The sequence below is a fragment of the Hyaena hyaena genome, unplaced genomic scaffold (genome assembly GCF_003009895.1).
Source record: "Hyaena hyaena isolate Hyena2069 unplaced genomic scaffold, ASM300989v1 scaffold_1112, whole genome shotgun sequence".
NCBI classification, from domain to species: Eukaryota; Metazoa; Chordata; class Mammalia; order Carnivora; family Hyaenidae; genus Hyaena; species Hyaena hyaena.
This window is the reverse complement of record NW_024081748.1, coordinates 528,994-552,021: the sequence shown is the minus strand read 5'-3', so window position 1 is coordinate 552,021 and position 23,028 is coordinate 528,994. Positions and strand designations below refer to the sequence as shown.

General features: G+C 39.1%; 1 pseudogene; it reads left to right on the top strand.

Moving 5' to 3' along the window:
* The first annotated feature begins 14,952 nt into the window (after positions 1–14,952).
* Positions 14,953–15,876, top strand: LOC120224147 (annotated as a pseudogene).
* The last annotated feature ends 7,152 nt before the right edge of the window (positions 15,877–23,028 follow it).

Below are 23,028 nucleotides of genomic sequence, written 5' to 3'. Positions count from 1 at the left end.
TGTGCTTTCTGCTGCACTGGAACACAGAATTTTTTGCCTTTTTTTTAAACTTTTCAACTTGACAGCATAAACATGTCTGATTATTAATAGATTTCTGCTTATTTTGGGCCTTGGACAAATAAACTACTCTTTCTGTTCAGTTAATTGGGCTTCAGGAGAGGACTCTTCTGTGATCTTGCTCCCTTTAACCATTGTTTCACAGTCTTCAATGTGTATTATTAGTGCATTTAGTTTCTATTACTCCAAGTTTTCATTTGTTTTGTGTAGCATAATATTTACCTATTACAACTAAATGCACTGCCTAACTTATAGTCTCTGTATAATGCATAATGAGTACTGAAAGGTAATTATATATTTTAAGGTAAATAACTATTGAGGGCTCAGTGAGAAGCAATATGAAGAGCACACACTATGAACCTCTCGAGTTCCCAAGGAGGCAAAGAGGGTGGCTTCACAGACGAGAGGTGGGATTTCCAAATTTTGGGCCATCTTTCTGAACAGACAGCTGATGTTGTCTCAGTTCTGCAAATGCTGGAAACTCCTTTGTCAGAATCCACCCTGAACCAACATCCTGAAAGTTAAGTAAATTACTGAAGATTTACTTCATTTTATTCTAGATTCAAGTGTGATTCATCACATACTAACTAACTCATTTATCTCAGACACAATACCTTCAATCCCAGAAGTCAAGTCACCTCAGGCCCCTGAGGAAAGCACCATGCTTTCCTTTCTTGGAATGACGATAGACATGGCAAAGAAAATGTTTGCCAAATGAATTCACATTGGAAAATGTTTGGTCTGAGGCACAGGATAAGATACAGGGGAGTTACCTGTCCGAAGTTACCTGAAACTTGTGAGTTCACCCAGATTCATCAACATTCCAGGTACCAAACTTTCAACTTTAGAAATGATATGATGACCCATTCTCTTTTTTTTTTTTTTTTAAGTTTTTCTTTGAATTCCAGTTAGTTAACATATAGTGTAATATAAGCTTCAGGAGAATTTAGAGATCCCTCACTTACATGTAACACCCAGTGCTCATCACAAGTGCCCTCCCTAATCCCCGTCACTCATTTAACCCATTCCCCCTACCCACTTCCCCTTCAGCAACCCTCAGTTGGTTCTCTATAGTCAGGACTGCTTTATGGTTTGCCTCTCTCTCTTTTTCCTTCTATGTTCATCTACTGAGTTTCTCAAATTCCACATAGGACTGAAATCATACAGTATTTGTCTTTCTCTGCTTGACTTATATCACTTAGCATACTATACTCTAACTCCATCCACATCATGGCAAATGGCTAGATTTCATCATTTTTTTATGGTGGAATAATACTGCTTTGTATATAAATACCACATCTGTTTTGTGCATTCATCAGTCATCAGTCTTCTGTCCTTTTGTAACTGGATTATTTTTCTTTTTTTTTAAGTTTATTTTTATCGATTTTTAAAAGAGAGACAGACAGAGAGCAAGTGGGGGAGGGGCAGAGAGAGGGGAAGACAAAATCCCAAGCAAGCTCCAAGCTGTCGGCTCAGAGCCTGACATGAGGTTCCAACTCCTCAAATGCAAGGCCATGATGAGAGCCAAAGTCAAGAGTCAAAGGCTCAACCAACTGAGCCACCAGGTGCCCCAGGTTTGATAAGTTCTTTATAGATTTTGGATACTAATCTTTTATCAGATATGTCATTTGCAAAGATCTCCCAATCCAAAGGATACCTTTCAGTTTTATTGACTGTTTCCTTTGTGGTGCAGAAGCTTTTTGTCTTGATGAGGTCCCAATAATTCATTTTCACTTGTGCTTCCCTTGTCTCTGGAGACGCATCTAGTAAGAAGTTGCTAAGTTGCTACAGCCAATGTCAAAGGGGTTGCGGCCTGTGTTCTTCTGTAGGATGTTGATGGTTTCCTGTACCATTCTTTTGAGTTTGCTAGACTAGGGCTTTTAAATTTTTTCCATATAAGACTCTAATTTATAATGTGAAGTGTATGAGTGGATGACATTTATTGGAAAATGTTTAATAACTGGCTCCCTTAGGATAGGAGGTACTGATTTCTTACTTACGCAGTGGTATAAATAGTCCTACAAGAGCTAATTTTGAGCTACCAACATGATGTCACTGGACACGTGCTAAGAATAGATGTACCGCAAGCAGACCTCTCAGGTGGTAAGAACCAGCTCCAGCATAACATGGGTGGATAACTTGAAACAAAATATTGCAGTAACTTCAAAAATAGTTTAAACACATGCAAAATTACTCCTCTCCTGTCAACACAGCCAAGCAATTCTTTCAGGTTCTAAAGGAGGCAATGTTGGAAGCTAAAGTAAACAAAGAGAAACCCTTTTCTAGTCCCAGGTGACTTTAGAAGGATTCATTCTATCCAAAGTCTACAAATATTTAAAACCCAAATAATAGCACTTTTGCCCTTTAGAATTCCTTTTTCACAAAGTACTTCAGGTACTAGTATGGATGGTGTTATCGAAATGTGAACTCTTATTATATCTTTTAACTTCTGGAATTACAGTTATTAATGAGGATTATACAAACACCATTCCTAAGTTAAGGCAAAGCCCACATAAAATTAAACCCAAGCCACTGTAAGAATAAGTAACTTACTACTCCAAGGCTATTTCATATATTGTTCAATGACAAGTGCAGCTGTGCCACTATTTAAATGTAGCTGTGAAATTAATATAATGTATTATTTAAAAATGATACGTGCAGTTCTTGGAGATCAACAAATCCGAGCGGGTGGTAGCGAAAGCAGCATCAGAAAACAGTCTAAAAGAAAACTTCAGCCATTTTGATTGATTTGTAGAGTATCTGTAAAGTCTCCTTTACTAGATATTTTTTTGAGTTGAGTATATCTCCCAACTTCTTTTTTTATTCAGACAAAAACTTAACTACTATATGCCTTAGTTCATCAGAACTTTAGGTTCCTCTTTTCAGTTTCCAACTATTTAACTAAAAAAATATGTCAACCTTGAGATGATTACCTCCTAGAAATAAGAGTGTCTTTGAAGGATTTCTGCAAACGTTGCCTTCACAATCTTTTTTTTTTTTTTTGTTTTTTACGATTTTTAATATTTTCAAATAATCTCTCCACCCAGTGTGGGACTCAAACTCACAACCCAAGACCAAGAGTCACATACTGTATCAACTGAGTCTTCCAGGCATACCACCTTCACCAAACTTTAAATGGCATGGCTGATACAGAATATCAAAGTGCTTGTATAGCACCTTGGATAAGTGGTCAAGGCATCTAGCAACTCTGGATAACCAGCTCAGTTTCCATTTGCACTAGGCCAGGCCCATTCATGTTGAACACTGAGAGAACAAGTATCTCAATACAACAAATTCATGTGTTGCATACCAGTGTCCCACATTACAGAGAATGAGAAACATACTTTACCTAAAAGAAAAGATCTTGCTGCAAGTTGGATGTCTTGGTAATTATCCTATGGGATAAAGTTTAGCATGCAGAGCATTTATTTTTTTTTAATGTATATTTATTTGTTTTGTGTGAGAGAGAGAGCTCAAGCAAGGGAGGGGCAGAGAAAGAGGGTGACAGAGAAGCTGAAGCAGGCTTTGTGCTGCCAGTGCAGAGCCCGATGTGAGGTTCAAACTCACGAACCATGAGGTCATGACCTGAGCAGAAACCAAGAGTCTGACTCCAAACCAAATGAGCCACCCAGCTGACCCATATGCAGAGCATTTACTAAGGAATGCCCTTGGTACCAACACTTGTGGAAGAGAGGGAAGGAAGCAGAAGTATGCAGAGAGGTTAAACTATAGTCCATACCAAAAAAAAAAAGCTTCAGCCAAACCTACAATGAGCTCTGGGGCTGAATGGCCTCACAAAGTGGTCCTGAAGTAGATCAAGAGGGCCAGGTCTTTGTACTTCCATATCTGTCAGTCAAAGAATATAAGTCACTTCAGGAAGGGCCAGGGCTTTAGACAAGATACCACCCAAAACTGTGACAGTCCCTGAAGGGGCTGAAAATTGGAGGCTATTTGCGGGCAGGTTTTCTAGCAACTGAGAGAAAAATCTTTTAGTGAAGGGAGATGGGGCACGTACATCACAGTGTCTACTGCAGATCTCCAAACTAGATTTCTTTCTTTTATATTTATTATTTTGAGTGAGAGAGTGAGAGAAAGAGAGAGTATGGGAGGGACAAACGGGGAAAGAGAGAATTTCAAGCAGTTTCCTACCTGTGAGAACAGAGCCCAACAGGGGGCTCAAACTCACAAGTCGTGAGATCATGGCCTGAGCCGAAGTCAGATGCTTAACCGACTGAGCCACCCAGACACCCCACAAACTAGATTTCTTAAACACTTGTCTGCCTTATCAGCATTCATTTACAAATACTCCTATTCAGAGCATCTCTCAGTAGATACAACGGGGAGAAGAACAGTTATGTCTCCCATGGCTCTGAAGCATAGCTGCCTCTCCACCAGCATGAAATCCATGAGAGTCCATTACCAAAGGAAGAGTCCATTCAACTGCCCTCTCATTTCCTTAAAAGCATGCTAAATTAGAGGCTCATTCTTATTTGACCTAACCATTGCCCCCACTTTAAATACAAATGTCTAGTTTATCTGCCTTATTTAAAGTTGACGTTGATTTTCACTAATACTCTATGCTTTAAGGAATACTGAGTTATCACTTAACACAGGGCCTACTATGAAGGCCTTACTTTTTTTTTTTTTTTAATTTTTATTTATTTCTAGGAGAGAGAGAGAGAGACAGAGTGAGCAGGGGAGGGTCAGAGAGATAGGGAGACACAGACTCTGAAATAGGCTCCAGGCTCTGAGCTGGCAGTCAGCACAGATCCCGACGCGGGGCTCAAACCCACGAACCTTGAGATCATGACCTAAGCGAAAGTCGGACGCTTAACTGACTAAGCCACCCAGGCGCCCCCTTACTTTTTCTTTCTTGCTTGACTCTGAAAATGCCCATATTCCTTGAGTGATACTATGTTTATGGCCAGTCATCACATCAACTTAGTGTTACTCATTTATCTCATTGCTGTATTGTGCCTGGAGAGCACAGGCAAAGCACACTATGAAGCCATTGGATAAACAGAATAAACATATGTAATGGGGACAGAATGAACACAAGAGCACAGTGGGCCAAAGCAAAATTACTGCAGATGACTTCCACTTTCCAAATTTTGCTTACGTTTTGCTTATATTTAGCCCTCTGGGTACTGCTTTCTTGGCAGTCCTAGGAGCAGTGCCGTAGGATATTTTCACCTAATACTTGGTGAGAAATAGACAGTGTGTTCACAACTTCTTCAAGTAACAAGAAAACAACCTAACAAACAAAATGCAAATGCAAATAGAGCTTAAAAAAGAAAACCCAGTTCAATGCTAAAATAACCAAGTTTTAAAGAAGGTCATATTGATAGAAAAAAATCAATTGTGAAGATATCCCATCCCCTTCACCTCAAAGACTCGTCTTGCTTCCACGCCTTGAAAGCATGTCTACCCCTTTCAGGTCTAAGTTGAAACCCTACTTCATGGTGTCTTCCCACATCACTCCAATCCCTTGTCCTACCTAACTGCATGATGCTCTAAATATCTGACCTTTGTCATTACTGTTGGCTGCATTTCTGTTGGATGCCCACCATGTGCCAAGCACAGTATAAACGTCACCTATTTTATCAGACTGAATACTTGTATGCACACTCTTAGCCAGCTTTGAGTGTCCTCATTTGACAGAGAAGTGAACACAGGTCCAGAGAGGTGAATGAGCACTGCAAGTAAAATGGGAAAAGGTAGTAAACACAGTTCAGAGACACTACAGTGTCTGTTTTCTTACTGTTATGCTGTCTGTACTGTGTGCTGCTCATGTCCCTTGGGTAGACGATACACTTGGTGAGAGAAGGTACTATGTATAATACCCCTTTTCTTGTACTTCTCTGCATCATCCGCATCATCCTGAATAACAAAAAACATATAACATCCTACGTGTAGTTGACAATGACAAGGAAAAGAACATATGAGATAGAGAAGTCAACTAGTAGATTCCTACAAGGATTCCCAAATATTCCTGTTGAATTAAAAACCTAACAGAAGGATGCATCATTCATAAAAAGATTAAAAACAACTATGCCTCTGTCTTTCTGTTTCCATGTGTTGGTGCCAATTTGTCACTTAGTTAAGACTTTGGCTTTCTCACACAGTAATACAGAAAGCAAGTGATTGGGAAAATCATTTAAGAGTGGGGGTTATCAATGGCATGAAGAAGCTTAATGCAGATACATGTCTCCTTGCCTTTTATTAAAAATAAATTGAAATGATTTATCTTCAAATGATAACAATACAAATGCAAACACTTGGCAGTTCCCTTGAATACATAATGAAGAATTACCCTCACACCCACATTTATATCCTGTAGTGTGCACAGCACTGAGAGGAGGCCAGGAAAGTGACAACTCCTTAATTAGTTAGCGTTCAGTGACAAATTGGGGGAACTTGCTCTGGAATCTGTAGGGAGGGAGGAGATGGTAGATTGGTTTGAAAGTCTCTCTCTCTCTCTTCATGTTTCACAAAGCATGCGTTTTTATTTCATTGTTAAAGATGTGCAAACCTAAAGAAATAAGATTCACTAAGTACTATGCTAAAAACCAAATGAAGGGTTTTGCTTCATTTAGTACCCGAATCAACACTACTTTACCTATCAAGGCACCTGAAACCTCCTTTTACCAATTTTTCTTGCAATAAGACAAAAGCAATTAGAACCAAGTACCACATTTTATTCATCAGTGTCCCTGATAGGTAAGCTGTATGGAAAAAGTATTTTATGTAATTTTCTTAAAATATTACCATACAAGCAGTTATATCCTTCTTCTAGAGTTATGGCTCAAATTATTTATTGAATTACATCAAAATGCCATACAGAATTTAGTAATGATAGCTGTATGCAATAATTACATGCTACGTTGCCTCCATTGGAAACCATGGTAACCGATCAGTTACTGTTTCAGCCTGCCACCATAGCTGAGAGTGGCACAGAGAAGAAATAAGGTACTCTAGACATCACTGCATACATTCAATCTTGAGATAACTGCGGAGGAGCTATTTATTCGTAATTAAGCTAATATAATGTTTTAATTATAGCCATAATTTCCCCTGGGATTGATTTATGCATCCAATTATGAAAGGGGTTAAGGGGAAGGGAAGAGGGAATGAGAGAGGAAAAAGGAAGATGGGGGCAGATGGGGGGGGGTTGGCAGAAGGAGAAAAGTAATAATAAAGATGTTTTTGAAGAGCAATGCTTTTTACAGGAAGAATTATGATGATAAGGAACAATAATATTTTCATAGAAACCTGTAAAATGATTGTTAACCAGGGCCTTAACTTTTAGGATGGATAAGACTTGGAGAACACCACCTCCAACCCCTTCCTTGTGATACTGCTCTGAATCCTCTCTGATGAATCATCTAGCCTCCACTGGCTCTGTGACATAATGTGACAGGGGGCTCACTATCCACTGCTGGATCTGGACATCAGTAGAAAGGTCCCCCCCAACTCCATGAATCACTGTCTACCTTCAGACATCCAGCGCTTTCAACCTCAAAATGCCCAGTTTGGGACCACCCTAAACCATGCCAGGCTTGCTCCTTCCTAATCTGCATTTGCTCTTAGCTTTTGCATTTATCCTTCCTTCTATCTGCAATGCTCTTCCACTAGCTTGTCACTTGGCCTGATCCATTTTGTCACCCAGCTCAAAGGTCATCTCCTCAGAAAGGCCTTCCTTGACAACATGACCCCTCAAACTAAACTAGCCTCCTCCAAGTCTCCACAGCCTGGAGAACATTGATCATATTCTGAAATACTGAAATGTGTTTATTTAAGTGTCTATTACCTATACAAATAATGAACTGTTTACTACATAATCACTGGGTTGTTACCTCCTTTAGAACAGCCACCTTGTCAAATGTAAACTGGTGCAGCCCCTCTGGAAAACAGTGTGGAGGTTCCTCAAAAAGTTAACAATAGAACTCCCCTATGACCCAGCAATAGCACTGCTAGGAATTTATCCAAGGGATACAGGAGTGCTGATGCGTAGGAGCACACGGACCCCAATGTTCATAGCAGCCCTCTCAACAATAGCCAAAACATGGAAAGAGCCTAAGTGTCCATCAACAGATGAATGGATCCAAAAGATGTGGTTTATCTATACGATGGAATACTACATGGCAATGAGAAAGAATGAAATCTGGCCATGTGTAGCAACATGGATGGACCTTGAGGGTGTTATGCTGAGCGAAATAAGTCAGGCAGAGAAGGACAAATATCATATGTTTGCACGTACAGGAGGATTAGGAGGAACATAACGGAGGACCATGGGGGAGAAGAAGGGGGGAAATAGTGGGGGAGAGGGAGGGAGACAAACAATGAGAGACTCTTGAATACTGAGAACAAACTGAAGACTGATGAGTGTGGGGGGGAGGGGGGGATGGGCATGGAGGAGGGCACTTGTGGGGATGAGCACTGGAGGTGATGATATGGAAACCAAGTTGACAATAAACTATTTGTAAAAAAAAAAAAAAAAAAGAACAGCCACCTTGTCTTTTTTTTTTTTTTTTTTAATGAGAGAGAAAGAGGGCTCAAGTGAACAAGGGTTGGGGGAGGAGAGAGGGAGAGAGGGAGAGAGAGACAGAGCCAGAGAGACAGAGGGAGGGAGGGAAAGAGAGAGAAGGAGGGAGAGAGAGAAGGAGGGAGGGAAGCGAGTCTCATGCTCACCCAATGCGGGGTTCAAGCTCACCCGACATGGGGCTCAAACTCACAAACCATGAGATCATGACCTGAGCCAAAGTCAGATGCTTAACTGACTAACCCACCCAAGTGCCCTTTCTGGTTCACAAAAGCAATCACAAGCCTAGCTCCTAACTCAACCCTGTGTGTAGTCTTTCCTCACCAAACAAAGGTAAAATATATCTGACCTTCATCTTTTTCTACTTTACTTAATGATATGTACAGTTCAATAACATGTACACAGTAGGTATGCAATGAATATCTGATGAAAAAAAGCAATGGAAAAGGCTAAGCAATGAAATTTTAAATCCTTCTGCAAAATACGTGAAGAGAACTATCCTCCCTCATTTCAGACTCCTCTCAATGCTATACATTCATGATTTCTTTAATCCTTCTTCTTAGGAACTATTTTCAACATCTCTCGTCACTTACTTAATGTCTTTTGGACCTGCCAGTTTATTAATACTCCATCTTAAAATCTGACCTACAGAAATGAGTAAGAGTTTTCAGGTGTTATCTAACCAGTGCAGTTATCATCACTGACAGACATGATAGAAAACTAAGGCTTGCTCAAGCCTGAGGCCTGCTCAAGCCATGGTCAACAAGCCAGTCTCCCAAAATGTTGTTACTCTCTTGTCTCTGTAATGGTAACCAGAGGCAAGTGTGAAACAGTGCAGGGCTCCTTGAGTTTTACAGTGCAGACATTTCCCCCTCAGGATCTAGTTAAAATGCAAATTCTGATTCAGTTGGTCTGGGATTTCAAGCCTGAGATTTTACTTTTGTAACAAGCTACGGATCTATTGGCCATACACTGAGTAGCAAAGCTATACTGAAATGCCGGACCTGGAAATAGGAGAGCTAAATTTGAAGTGCAGTTCTAACATGTAATAGCAACATACAGATGGACAAATTCATTTTACCCATAAAATAAGGATAAAGGGAACTATTTTGATGAGATACTGTAAAAATTGCATAAGATAATGAATGTAGCCGGCACACAGTAGGGAGGTAACAAATATTTTTTTCAAGGACCAGGCTTCTACCAGTAGAAGCTGGAGGCTCCAATCAAGTTTATAGGCAGAAAAAATAAGTAGCTTTCTTCTCTCCATAGAAATGGCTTCTAAGCCAAATTTTCTCTCATCCAGCATTTGTACAGTTGATATTTTTTGAACCTAAATACAGGACTTAACATTTACAACCATTAAAATTTCATCTTGTTAGCTTTGGCCAGAGTTCCAGCCTGTCAAGATTGTTTTGAATTAAGATTCAGTTACTCAGCATATTAGCTATCGCTCCAAGCTTTATGTCATCTGCAAATTTGATAAGTATGCCTTCTATGTCATTATACATATCATTAAAATGTTGAGGAGGACAAGACCAAGGGCAAAGATATCATACATCTTATTTGTTTTGAAAGAAAGACTCTACATGGGGTGGGATAAGGAGCTCAAATTGTTTGACAAACTACAAGTCCACTTAACTAAATATCATCCAGCATATGTTTCTCCGTTTTTTCCCCGACATAAATTCCATAAAATATTTTTTGTAAAATATATTAAATCAAAATACATCATGTCTATAAAGTTTTCCTCTCATCTTTCCACCTATAATTCAAACTGAAAAGTGAAACAAGATTAGTCTGACATGACATTATTAGTGAACCTATGCTATTTCCTACTAGTCATGGTTTTCTTTACAAATGCTCAGTCACAATGTATTTACAACCTATTATATAATTTCAAGAGACAAAAATTACTGTTATAGTCATTGGTAACATAGGTGTTCTGTCACTACAAATATTTTTTCTAAAATTCTCAAGAATATTTTATATCTTTCCTGCTTTCTCCTCTAGGGTTTTGATGGTTTCCTGTCTCATGCTCAGGTCCTTTATTATCCATTTTGAGTTTATTTTTGTGTATGGTGTGAGAAAATGATCTAGTCAAGTCAGGCAGAGAAGGACAGCTACCATGTTTGCACATATAGGAGGATTAGGAGGAACTTAACAGAGGACCATGGGGGAGAAGAAGGGAGAAATAGTTGGGGAGAGGGAGGGAGGCAAACCGTGAGAGACTCTTGAATGCTGAGAACAAACTGAGGGCTGTTGGGGGTGGAGGGGAGGGTAAGGGGGTGATGGGCATGGAGGAGGGCACTTGTGGGGATGAGCACTGGGTGTTATATGGAAACCAACTTGACAATAAACTATTAAAAGAAGAATATTTTATATCTTTTTATCACATACAAATACCTTTTCCCGTATTCTTGTAGGATAGGTCCTTTAACTACTAGTTCTAAAGACAGATTCATTTAAAGCAGCAAGGCAAACCTTATTGCTGACACAGTTTCTTGTTTACTTCCTTCTTAATCGTTTTCATCCTATTTGCTATACTTTCAGTACCACTCTACTCAAAATTAAAAAAAATAAGAATTGAATAATTCTAACTCTTGTTTCTTCTCTAATCCATCTTTCTTTCAGAAATGCTTTAAAATTTTTTATTGAAGGATAGTTACAATATAGTGTTATATTAGTTTCAGGTGTACAGTATAATGATTCAACAACTCTTTATAACACTCAGTGCTCATCACAATAAATGAACTCTTAACCTCCATTTATCTATTTCATCTACTCACCCTTTCCTCCCCTCTGGCAACCACTTATTTTTTTTTTTTCTAATTTAAGAGTACTTTTGTCTCTTTTTTCTTTGTCCCCTTGTCTTCTTTCTTAAATGGCACATATGAGTGGGATCATATGGTATTTGTCTTTGTCTGACTTACTTAGCACTATACCCTCTAGGTCCATCCATGGTGTTGCAAATGACAAGATCTCATTTTTTTATGCCTGAGTAATATTGCATGAATGGATAAAGAAGATGTGATACATATATACAATGAAATACTGCTCTGGGGAATGCTTTTTAAAAATCTAGACTTATGAGAGGTCTCCCTTTGCAGTCACAATAGGTTTTGTAGATGGCTGCTTCTCCAGCAGTACACCATAGATCCCTGTCCCTTTTCAGTTCTCTCTCAACTGTGCTTTTTAAAAAAATAATTTACTGTCAAGTTAGCTAACATACAGTGTATACAGTGTAGTCTTGGCTTCCAGAGTAGGTTCCCATGATTCATCACTTACATACAATACCCAGTGCTCATCCCAACAACTGACTGCTTTAAAATCACTGGTCATGAGATAAAATCTTTCTTTTCCTATCTGAAAATACTTTTGGAATAAATGCTCATCTTTTCTTTACAAGAAGTAACAAGTGTTGGTGAGGATGTAGGGTAAAGGGTGCCCTCATGCACTGCAGGTAGGAATGTAAACTGACAGAGCCACTGGGGAAGCAGTGTGGAGGGTCCTCAGAAAATTAAAAATAGAGCTACCATATGAACTAGAAATTCCATGATTGGGTATTTACCCAAAGAAAATAAAAATACGAATTAGAAAAGATATATGCACCCCTATGTTCACTGTAGCATTATGTGCAATGGCAAAGATATGGCAGCATTCCAAGTGTCTATCAATAGATGCATGGATAAAGAAGATATGGATTAATACACACACACACACATATACACGCACACACACACACACGTACATCCATACATACAATAGGATATTAGTGAAATAAGTCAGAGAAAGACAAATACTGTATGATTTAACTTATATGTGGAATGTAAAAAACAAACAGAAACAAACTCACAAATAGAACAAACTGGTAGGTGCCAGAAGGGAGGGGTATGAGGAGATGGGCCAAACAGGTAAAAAGCGGGGGGGGGGGGGGGGGGGGAGTACAAACTTCCAGCTATAAATTGTAAGTCATAGGAACAAAAATTATGACATAGGGAGTATGTTCAACAATATGTAATAATGTTATATGGTTACTACACTTATCATGGTGAGCACTCAGTAATGTACAGAATTGCTGAATCACTGTGTTGTACACCTGAAACAAATTTAACACTGCGTGTGAACTATACTTCAGTAAAGTAAAAAAATCTAAATATGATATTCTTTATTAAAAGTCTTTCTTCTCTTATTTTGATATTGTAATACATGTGACCTTTACCATTCATATTCACATACAATTCATTGATATATAACAAAACTGGTTAAAACAAGTGGGAATCTTAATTCAAGTTGTTCTGGCATGCCACCAAATAAAAAGACTCAAACATTCATTCACCCATGTGTGCGCGCACACGTACATCCTGGCTCTATCAGATTCCTTGGCCCTCCACTGGTGTTGTCATCATTCCTTCATAAGTCTCTTTTTAATAGCCTACATTTTAGACATAAATGTTCTAGGTGACACTGGACTCTCCTAAAAACAGAGATGGACATTCTAAAGGGAGTTGGGTCAGGCCTACCTGCAAGTGCTTGTGAGTTACAGATTGCAAACACAATTGATAGCTGCCTCAACAGAGAACAAGGAACCCGATGTCGTCAGGCGCGTGTCTGTGTGCATGTGTACACGTGTGAGATGGTTCAGTCAGCTTGTTCTGATGTAGAGTAACAAATCAAGATTCCTATCTATTTTAAACATTTCACTTAAGAGACATAATCTGATGGTACACATATATGAATAGGGAAGATGTAGCTTTACAATGTGGGCTCAGAGAGGAAGAGTGACTAGCCAAAGGTCACACAGCTTAAAAGCTCAAAATTGTCCTGGGTGCTAAATTATCCTGTGAACTTAGAAGCCAGATGTTTGAAGTAGTCTGAGAAGAACTTGAACAACTGAGTTTGGAGGATACATAGCCAAGAGCCATGTAGGCCAGAGAAATTTCAGTCACCTCACGGAAGTGGCCCAGAACAATATCCACATGTTGTTTTTGCCACCGGCCTCTACTTGAGGATACTTCACCACCATGCATATCAAAAGAACTGCTGGGCGTGGCACGTGGCCCTTGCTCTGGACTTCCTAACCTCCAGTGTGCATATACCCCTTTGACAGAATACTGAATCCCATGAGAAATGCCACCTTCAGGTGAATCTGGGCAATGTGATCTTTACTATTCCCATCTTTGGGCACAAGAAGGCAACTAGAAGCAGACTGGAACGGCGGAGTGGTTTTGAGCAAGTCTATTGTGCGATACATAGCAGGAAAGTTTCCATATTCCACCTAGAGTCTTTTAAGAAAGTCATTTCACATGTCATGCAAACCCTGGGACTGCTCCTGCGTGCACTCCCTAAAGAGAGACTTGATAAAAATTGGTGCCATCTCAGGGTGTTTGTTTTCTTCTAATAATGTTACAAAGCAATGAATGTTCGGCGTACACCTCACCAGCCTTGTATTTTTCCTACAGCTTGTTTCAGGAGCAATTAAAGGTTTGAGGCTCTCAGGTTGTGTTTTTCGTGTTAACAAAAATGCTGGCGGTGTTGAAAGAACAGATGAAGAGACTCTCTAAGTGTGCAGGAAAAGCAAAGACAAAACTTTCAATTCTATAAAACACCACATAAACTTACCTTTATTGCCGGCACAATCTGCTGCTAGCTTTAAAAACAATAACTGCATCTTTTCATTTCTCTTTCTTAAATAATCATTTGCCCCTGTTCTCAAAGAGCCAAATTTTCATTTTTTTTCTATGCTTTCAAAAATTTATAAATCTCAGAAGTCAATGATTAGAAGAAAAGGATATCACCGAAAGTAAACATGAAGTATAGATTTGGGAGATAAAGGAGCAGAAGGAAACTCAAGGGTATTTTAAAGTTATTGCTGATTCCTTCTCCAGAGTGGAAACCAAAGGTTCATAATTCCTAACTTAAGGCCTTGAGGTAACATTAAAACACTCTATTTCTGTATCTGTACAACTGATTAAACCATGTGTGGCCAAGTCCTAAAATTACCACTAAAAAGGAGGTTTGTGCTTTAGGGGTCCTACCTACCTCTAGTTGGGCCCTAAGATATCTTCGTGAATGACATCATCCTAAAATATATTTATTAAATGAAAGATAAAGATTTTAGGGCCAAAATACCTGTATTGTATATGCAGCTACCCATCTAGCCCTAGAGATACTGGGAATCTCCGGGTAGAGAAAATTTGCTTGTCCCTTCAAGATATACAGAGCTGGCTATCCCTCAAAGAAGAATTATTTGGCCAACCCACTGTCCATTGCTTGAAAGATATATAGTTAGACACAACCCCAAACACCTTCTCTGTCTAGGTAGCGGAACCCACAGACTCTTGAACTTCAGGATGGTTTATGCTAAGAGCTGGACCCTGAAGAAACGTTTCAAAGGCAGATCCACTCATGATAACTTTGAGTTGAAGACAGGTGAACTCCCACCCTTAAGCCATGGAGAGGTCGTGCTAGAAGCTTTCTTCCTCACTGTGGATCCTTATACGAGAGTGACAGCCAAAAGACTGAAGGAGGGTGCTGTGCTGATGAGGTGGCAAGTGGCCAGAGCTGTGCAAAGTAAAAACAAAGCCTTCCCAACAGGAACTATGGTAGTGGCTTCTTCAGGCTGGACAACTCACTCCATTTCTTATGGGAAAGATCTGGAAAAACTGCCTGCAGAATGGCCAGATATGTTACCAGCATCTTTGGTTCTGGAATAGGTGGCATGACAGGTGTAACAGCCTACGTGGGCCTACCTGACATTCGTGGTGTGAAGGGTGAAGAAACGGTGAAGGTTAACACAGCAGCAGCCGTGGGCTCTGCCGCGGGCCAGACAGCTAAGCTCAGAGCTGCAAAGTTGTTAGCACAGCAGGGTCTCACGAAAAGCTTGCCTGCCTTAAAAAGCTTGGATATGATGTTGCCTTTAACTGTAAAACAGTAGAGCCTTTAGAAGAAACTGAAAAGCCTCTCCTAATGGTTATGATTGTTATTTTGATAATGTGGGTGGAGAGTTTTCAAACATTGTTATTCCCCAGATGAAGACATTTGGAAGAACTGCTGTATGTGGGACCAACTCTGTATAGAATCCTGCCCGCCCACTTCCCCCAGGCCCACCCCCAGAGAATATTTTCTATCAGCACCTCCGCACAGAAGGGTTCATCGTCACCCACTGGCAAGGAGATGTCTGCCAGAAGACCCTGAAAGACTTGCTGAGATGTGTCTTAGAGGGTAAAATCCAGTGAATACATCACTGAAGGGTTTGAAATCATGCCAGCTGCGTTTATGGGAATGCTGAAGGGGATAATCTGGGGAAAACAATAGTGAAAGTATGGAAAAAAAAAAAAGACACATGGAATCTAGAACTCATTTGGATGATTACCACATGTCCTTTTAACCAGGACTTATGTATAAAAATATATAAATATATAAAAAATATAACATATAAAATACATAATATTTATATAAAATAAAAATATACAATAGCTTCATTATCTTAAAAAAAGATATACAGTTAAAGAACTATAGGAGTTAAAGCACTTTATAAGAGGTTACTATATATGCCTGCCTATTAGGCAAGTCATTTAAAACCCAGAATAGTGAACCTCAGCCAAAGAGTTTCTTTCTAGGTCTAGAGTAGAGCCCCTCAATTTGCATTTCCGACAAACACACAGTTGATACTATTGCTGCTTGTCTGTGGACCTTATTTTGACAACCACTACTCAACCTATGCCAGTTTTACAACAGGGGTTCTCAACTCTGGTTGCACATTTTTTTATATGTTTATTTATTTTTGAGAGAGAGACAGAGCATGAGTAGGGGAGGAGCAGAGAGAGAGGGAGACACAGAATCCAAAGCAGACTCCAGGCTCTGAGTTGTCGGCACAGAGACAGACATGGGGGTCAAACCCACAAATTTTGAGATTATGGCCTGAGCCAAAGTCAGATGCTTAACCAACTGAGCCACCCAGGTGCTTTGAGCAAAAGCAATTCTAAAAGGGAAGTTCATAGCAAGGAAAAAAATCTCAAATAAGCAATCTAAATTTATGCATAAAGGAACTATAGAAAAGAACAAATGAAACCCAAAGTTAGCTGAAGGAAGCAAAAAATAAAGACCAGAAGAGATATAAATAAAATAGAGACTAAGAGAAGCATAGAAAACATCAAAGGAGTTAAGAGCTGGTTTTTTGAAAGGATAAACAAAATTTTATCCCACCATGAGGTCTTGAATTTCACAAACCTCGAGATCATGACCTGAGTCGGTTAAGACAGACACTTAACCGAATGAGCTACCCAGGCACCCCTCTGATTGCGCCTTAGAATCATCTGGAGATATTTCAAAAACTAAAATTCTGGGGTTCCATCCCAGATATATTAGATTATAATACTGGGATGGGGACCATCAGGGTGCCCTGCACATAGTTCTTAATGTTTTTCTGGTGATTTTAGGGTGAAGCCAGGATGAAAACACGGGTTTTTAAATGTCAATCAATTTCTGATAAAATAATCAGTTTTTTTTCAAGAGGTGAATACATTTGACCTTGATTCAGTAATTATTCCTGGGGCATGTGGACCTTACATTTGCAAATGATGATACATGATTAATTTGTGGAAATCACTAATTCATGCCTAAAGGAAAGAAGAGAAAATAAAGAAATAAAACTATTCTAATTACACAAGAATGAATGGATTTTTTCAGCATTGCAGCATGGGTTAAAGTTTCTACTAGCAGTATCACCAGAAGTGAAATATCCTGAACAATCCTGGTGGAAGAAAGAATAGTATCTTCAGGAAAACCATGTTAGAAGACCAAAAGGAGTGACTTTTGTGGTTATGTAGACAATAATGCTGAAGGTGCAGAGTCTGAATAAAATTGTTCAAAAAATGTGAGACCAGAACAAAGCAGTTTTTAAAAAGTAATTGAGATCTTACATAATGGGGTTTTAAATATGCATGTGTAACTCCTTTAATACATTTGATATTTTCAGCAGATATTTGATCAATCTACATCCTTAATAGTTTATGGATACAAGTTAGCCACCATTTTCCCCCCACTAATTAATTTGGATAGTATGTCCTATTCTGGCATACACAGAATTTTGGCTAAGAGAATAAGTGATATATTTATGAAGGAGATGGCATTTGAGCTGGCCTTTATACTATTAAGTAGTAGGTAATCAGCAAGTAATTCAACAACAGAGAGGCCTCTTCGGCAGAGGAAACCACATGAATGAAGGAATGGTAGTAAGAACAGAAGGTGAGTTGCAAGGATTCCAAGCTGAAAAAGTAATACACTGCGCTAAATTATGGAACCCTTAACACCAGTATAAAGAAATTTTACTTTTATTCACAATAAAGGGTGTCTCCTCAAGTATTGAAAGCCTGCTTATTGTTCCTTACCCCTCTTCAGCCTTTACTTCAGAGATCTTAAAACTTTCAAAGATGATTCCAAATGGTGGCTTAATACTTGCATTACTCACACAATTCTATAGCTAGATTCCCATGGACACTTAGAGATTCTGAAGAAAATTACTTGTCACATGAACTTAGTATTTCATTTATCTATGGGGATGTAGCAAGTCTCCCAACATTTAGTGGCTTACAAAAAGAATTTATTGTCTTCCACAATTCTGTAAATTGACCATGCATTTCTGCTTCTGATACTGGCTGCCTGGAAATTCAAAATGGCTACATTCACACGGCTGGCTGCCAAATGGATGCTCACACAAGGCTTTCAGCTGAAGGATTTAGTACTCTTCTGGACAGGATTCACCACATAGCTACTTGGGTTTTTTCACAACATGGTATATGGGTTCAAAAAATCTCCATTCCAGAAAGGAAAATGAGGAAGCTCTAGATCTCTTAAAGTTCATATGTGGATGTGACAGAGTATCCACATGAGCTGTATTCCATTCCTTAACAGGTCACAGGGAAAGACAGGACTCAAAGGGAGGGAAAAGAGATTCCAACTTTTGATGTAGGAACGGCTGTTTGCACTGCAAAAGAGTCTATGAGATGGGAGATATAGTTGAGGCCATCTTTGAAAACAGCATCTACCACACTTTTACACATGAGTCTATGCACAAAGCCACACACAGAGACTTCCAAACTCAGCAGTCAATGTGATTAAAAACTTGTGCAAAACAATGTAACAACATTTATAAGTTGTCTTAAAGACTAATGAGAAATGAAAAATTAGCTCAGATTGAGTAAGTAAAGATCTACCCTCCTGGTCATTGGGAGGAGATATGCAACACAGAACTAGCTACTAAGTTATCTGCTAAATAGTGAGACTGACTCATAACAAATTCAAAGTAGGAAGGTGCAACTGTGTTTTCATTTAACAGTGGTATGTATACTTTTCCAAAACACATTTTTCCCTTAATTTGTGATAGTAATGGTGACAGTAGCAGAAGAAACTAATATAGAATCCAACAACCAAAAAAAATCATACCCACCATTTATTGAATTCTCTATATTGAGCACTGGGAGCCATCATTTAATTCAAATTCAACACTGAATTCTCACAGCCACGTGCTCGCTTTGGCAGCACCTCCACTACAATAATTCTCATAGCCACCCTCTGAAAAAGGAACTACCATCTCAATTTTACAGAAGTGGAAAAAAAAAAAGCATGAAGAGGTTATAACACTTTACCCAAAAAACATAGCAAGTCAGAAAGACAAAACTCGAACTCAGGGGTTGACACATGTTTTCTATAAAAGGACAGATAGTTAACATTTTTGGTATTGTGGGTTATGAAATCTCTGATGCAACTACTCAGCTCTGCAGCTGGAGCACAAAAGCAGCCATAAACAATATGTAAACTAAGGTGCCTGAGAGTGTTCCAGTAAAACTTTATTTGCAAAAACAGACAATGGACTAAATTTGCCCTACAGGCTATCATTTTCTCATCTGTTATTATCCAAAACTGATCAAATTTTCCTGACTCAGATTCTACTTTAAAAATGTCTCATCTGGGATGGGGCGTCTGGGTGGCTTAGTCGGTTAAGCGTCCGACTTTCGCTTAGGTCATGATCTCGCGGTTCATGGGTTCGAGCCCCGTGTCGGGCTCTGTGCTGACTGCCAGCTCAGAGCCTGGAGCCTGTTTCAGTCTATGACTCCCTCTCTCTCTGACCCTCCCGGGCTCACGTTGTCTCTCTCTCTCTCTCCTAGAAATAAATAAAACATTAAAAAAATTTAAAAAAATGTCTCATCTATCTTTACATCTTTATACAACATCTGGCACAGAGTCAGGGATTCATAGGCACTCAGTAAGTATCTGTTGATGGGATGATCAATGAATAAATGAAACCAAAGTTTATCAAGTGCCTACTATTTCCCAGGCACTGTTATAAACACTTGATATGTATCAGTGAACAAAATATATAGAGATCCCGGCCTGTGAGGGGATTAAAATCTATAAATTTCCACATCATACAGAAAGACTATATTCATTTTCTATTGCTGCCATAACAAATTACCACAACACCTTAAAACAACGAATGTATTATCTTACTGTACTCTAAGTCAGAAGTCCAACATGAGTTTCATTAGATTAAAATGAAAGCAATGACTGGGCTATGTTCCTTTCTGGAGGATATGTTTCTTAGCTCATCATGGCTCTTGGCAGAATTCAGTTCCTTAAACACAGATCCCTATCTCTCAGAACTAGCAGTGGCTCAGTGAGCCTTCTCCTGCTGCCATCCTTCTCTCAGACTACAGCCTGGGAAGGTTTTCCAATTCTAAGGACCTATGAGATAGGACTGGGACCACTTGGATAATCCATGCTCATCTGCTCATCCTAAAACCCTTAACCTTAATCATGACCTTCAAGGTCCTTTTGCCATGTAGGGTAACAGACTCATCGGTTCCAGAGATTAGGACCCGGACATCTCAAAGGGACCATTATTCTGTCTATCACGAATACCATCACAGAATTTTATATTAAATCTGATGGATTTGACTTTTGTCACTGGACTGTATTTCTAGTAAGCTAATATAGGATATAAATTATATTTTAATATATGTAATAATCCATTCCTGTCAAATAGAACAAATTACACTTTCCTCAGCTTTGCCCAAACCTGTGGACTTAAACCTGGTGATTCTTGAGCCAGCCCTAAATAATGTTGGAGTGTTTCATAATCTCTTACCTAACATTAAAAAAAATTAAAAGCAAGTGACTTGTCATAAGCCAGACACATCTGTGAGGAACTTTCCACTTTGAACACACACTTACACTGGGTCCTGCCTACAAAATAAGATTCCTGTATTTAATTGACCTGAATCTTTGTCCCTGACCTGGCCATGTTAGCCCAGGCCATATGACTTCGCCCTAAGCATTGGTTTTCTGATTTGCCTCTTAATCCCTTTGCGCTGATCAGACTGTTGGCTGAAAGGTGACATCCTCTCTGACCGGTGCCAACTCTTCTAACTGTGCTAAGTTCCAGGCACTGGTCAGGTCCTCCTCTAACTGAGATCAACAATACCCAGCCATAACACAGGGCTCTTGGCTCCAGGTGGGGCGCTCATTCAAGACACCTGGTGCTATGCCCAACCACATAGTGATGACAGATATTACCTAAATTGGCCCAAATTTCCAAATTTCACAGTACTATGGCTTGGTCTGCTCCTGAAACCCTGGTCTATGTTTAATCTTCATCTCCCCTTTAATGCCTTTTAAGCTCCCCCCATTCATTCATGCTCAAGTTAAAAACTTTAGAGTAATTTTCAGTTCTACTCTGCCTTCATCTCCTACTTTCACCCTAGTGTACTGGTTACCATAAAACGAAGGGTAAAAAAAGAAGACTAGATTCGGCTAGGGAAATAAGAACTTCTGTTTTAGGGGAAAAGCCCAACTTTCAATGCCAGCCTTTCAGAAACCCTCACCAATGAAGATGCCCTAGGCCAGGGGAGAAGTTTCTCTATAAAATCTGGAATTCATAAGACTCCTACTGAGGTTTGAAACTTCTAGATCTAGAAGAAAGATTATTAACCTTGGAGTCTTAAAGATGTGGCTTTCCAGCCAGGATCTGCTACTTACTGTGACAATTTTTTTTTCTACTAGGAAATGCAAATAACACCTACCTCAAATGGTTACTGTGAAAATTAAATGAGATAATGAGTATGAAGGCACTTTATAAACTGCAGATGTCAGCTGTTAGCTTTATGATTATCCTACTAATGCCCCACTATCTCCATTGCAGCAAATATTACAACTGTTCAAAGTGTGGGGTGAATATTTTAATGCTAATCATTCAGATTCATTCATGAGACCATTTGCTTTTGTTTTACTATGTTAGCAGACATCATTTCATTCTAATCTTGTCCATCAAGTTACATTTTGGAGAATGTTCAGTCTAATTGAACCTGCCAATATTAGGCTTGGCTCTACATAAAGATTCATTCAACCACCTTCTCTGAGAGCACAAGCCAACATTCGTGCATATTTGTGTCATAAATCATATACTAACAAGATGCCAAAAGCAGTCACCTCTTTTATGAATCAGTCTCTGATTCCCAGGAATGAATTAGCCCCTTCTTTCTCTATTTTCCATCATGTGTTGCCAACACGATTACAGCATTTATAATATGGCTCGGTAATAGTGTCTTTGACCTTCTTCCCCATGAGATTGCGAGCCAACTCTAGAATAGAGATTCAGTCTTTGTACTCTCATTTGTGGTACACAGTAGATAACCAATGCATGTTTACTGAAGCAAAGGAAGAAGTATAGGATAGCCAGGCACAGGGGACTTTGCCCCTAGTAGAGCTACATTACTCTAGCACACTTTAGGTGTTCAGAGATTCCAAATACAGGAGAAATAAAGTAATGAAGAACTATTCTTTCCAAAAATTCCCAATTAATCTTTCTATAGCTTGTTTAAAAGGTGTTATTGGTGTTACTAGTTGTTGGTAAGTGAAGTGTAAATTAGATTAATTATTCCAAACACTTCACATTAGAGATATTCTCTCAGCCCCTAAATGGGATGTTGTATGCCTTTTTGAGAAGCAGGCAGCCTGGGGTTTATTTAGAGAAGAAATTCAGTATTACAAATAGGACACAGATGTGTTGATGTGAGAGAAGACCAGAGAGAGAGAAATGTTTGCCATTTAGAAAGGTGATACTCTAAAGAATTTTTACTTATACATTTTCAAAATTATAACATCATCTACTATGGTATCATATACCTTCTTAGTTCATCTTAATATTTTGGTTGAAAATTAACCATGTAACTCAGGTATGAAATGCAAAAAAAAAAAAATCTGTGCTGTGGGTTGCTATCCATAATGGCACTGCTACCAGTGGAAAATAAGATCCTCGCAAGCCAGATGTGAGCGCATCCTCACATTCCAATGACTACCAAACTATAGTCTCACGTCTCTCCAATTTTAACATGTATACATATCCCCTAAGGGTCTTGTTCAAATATAGA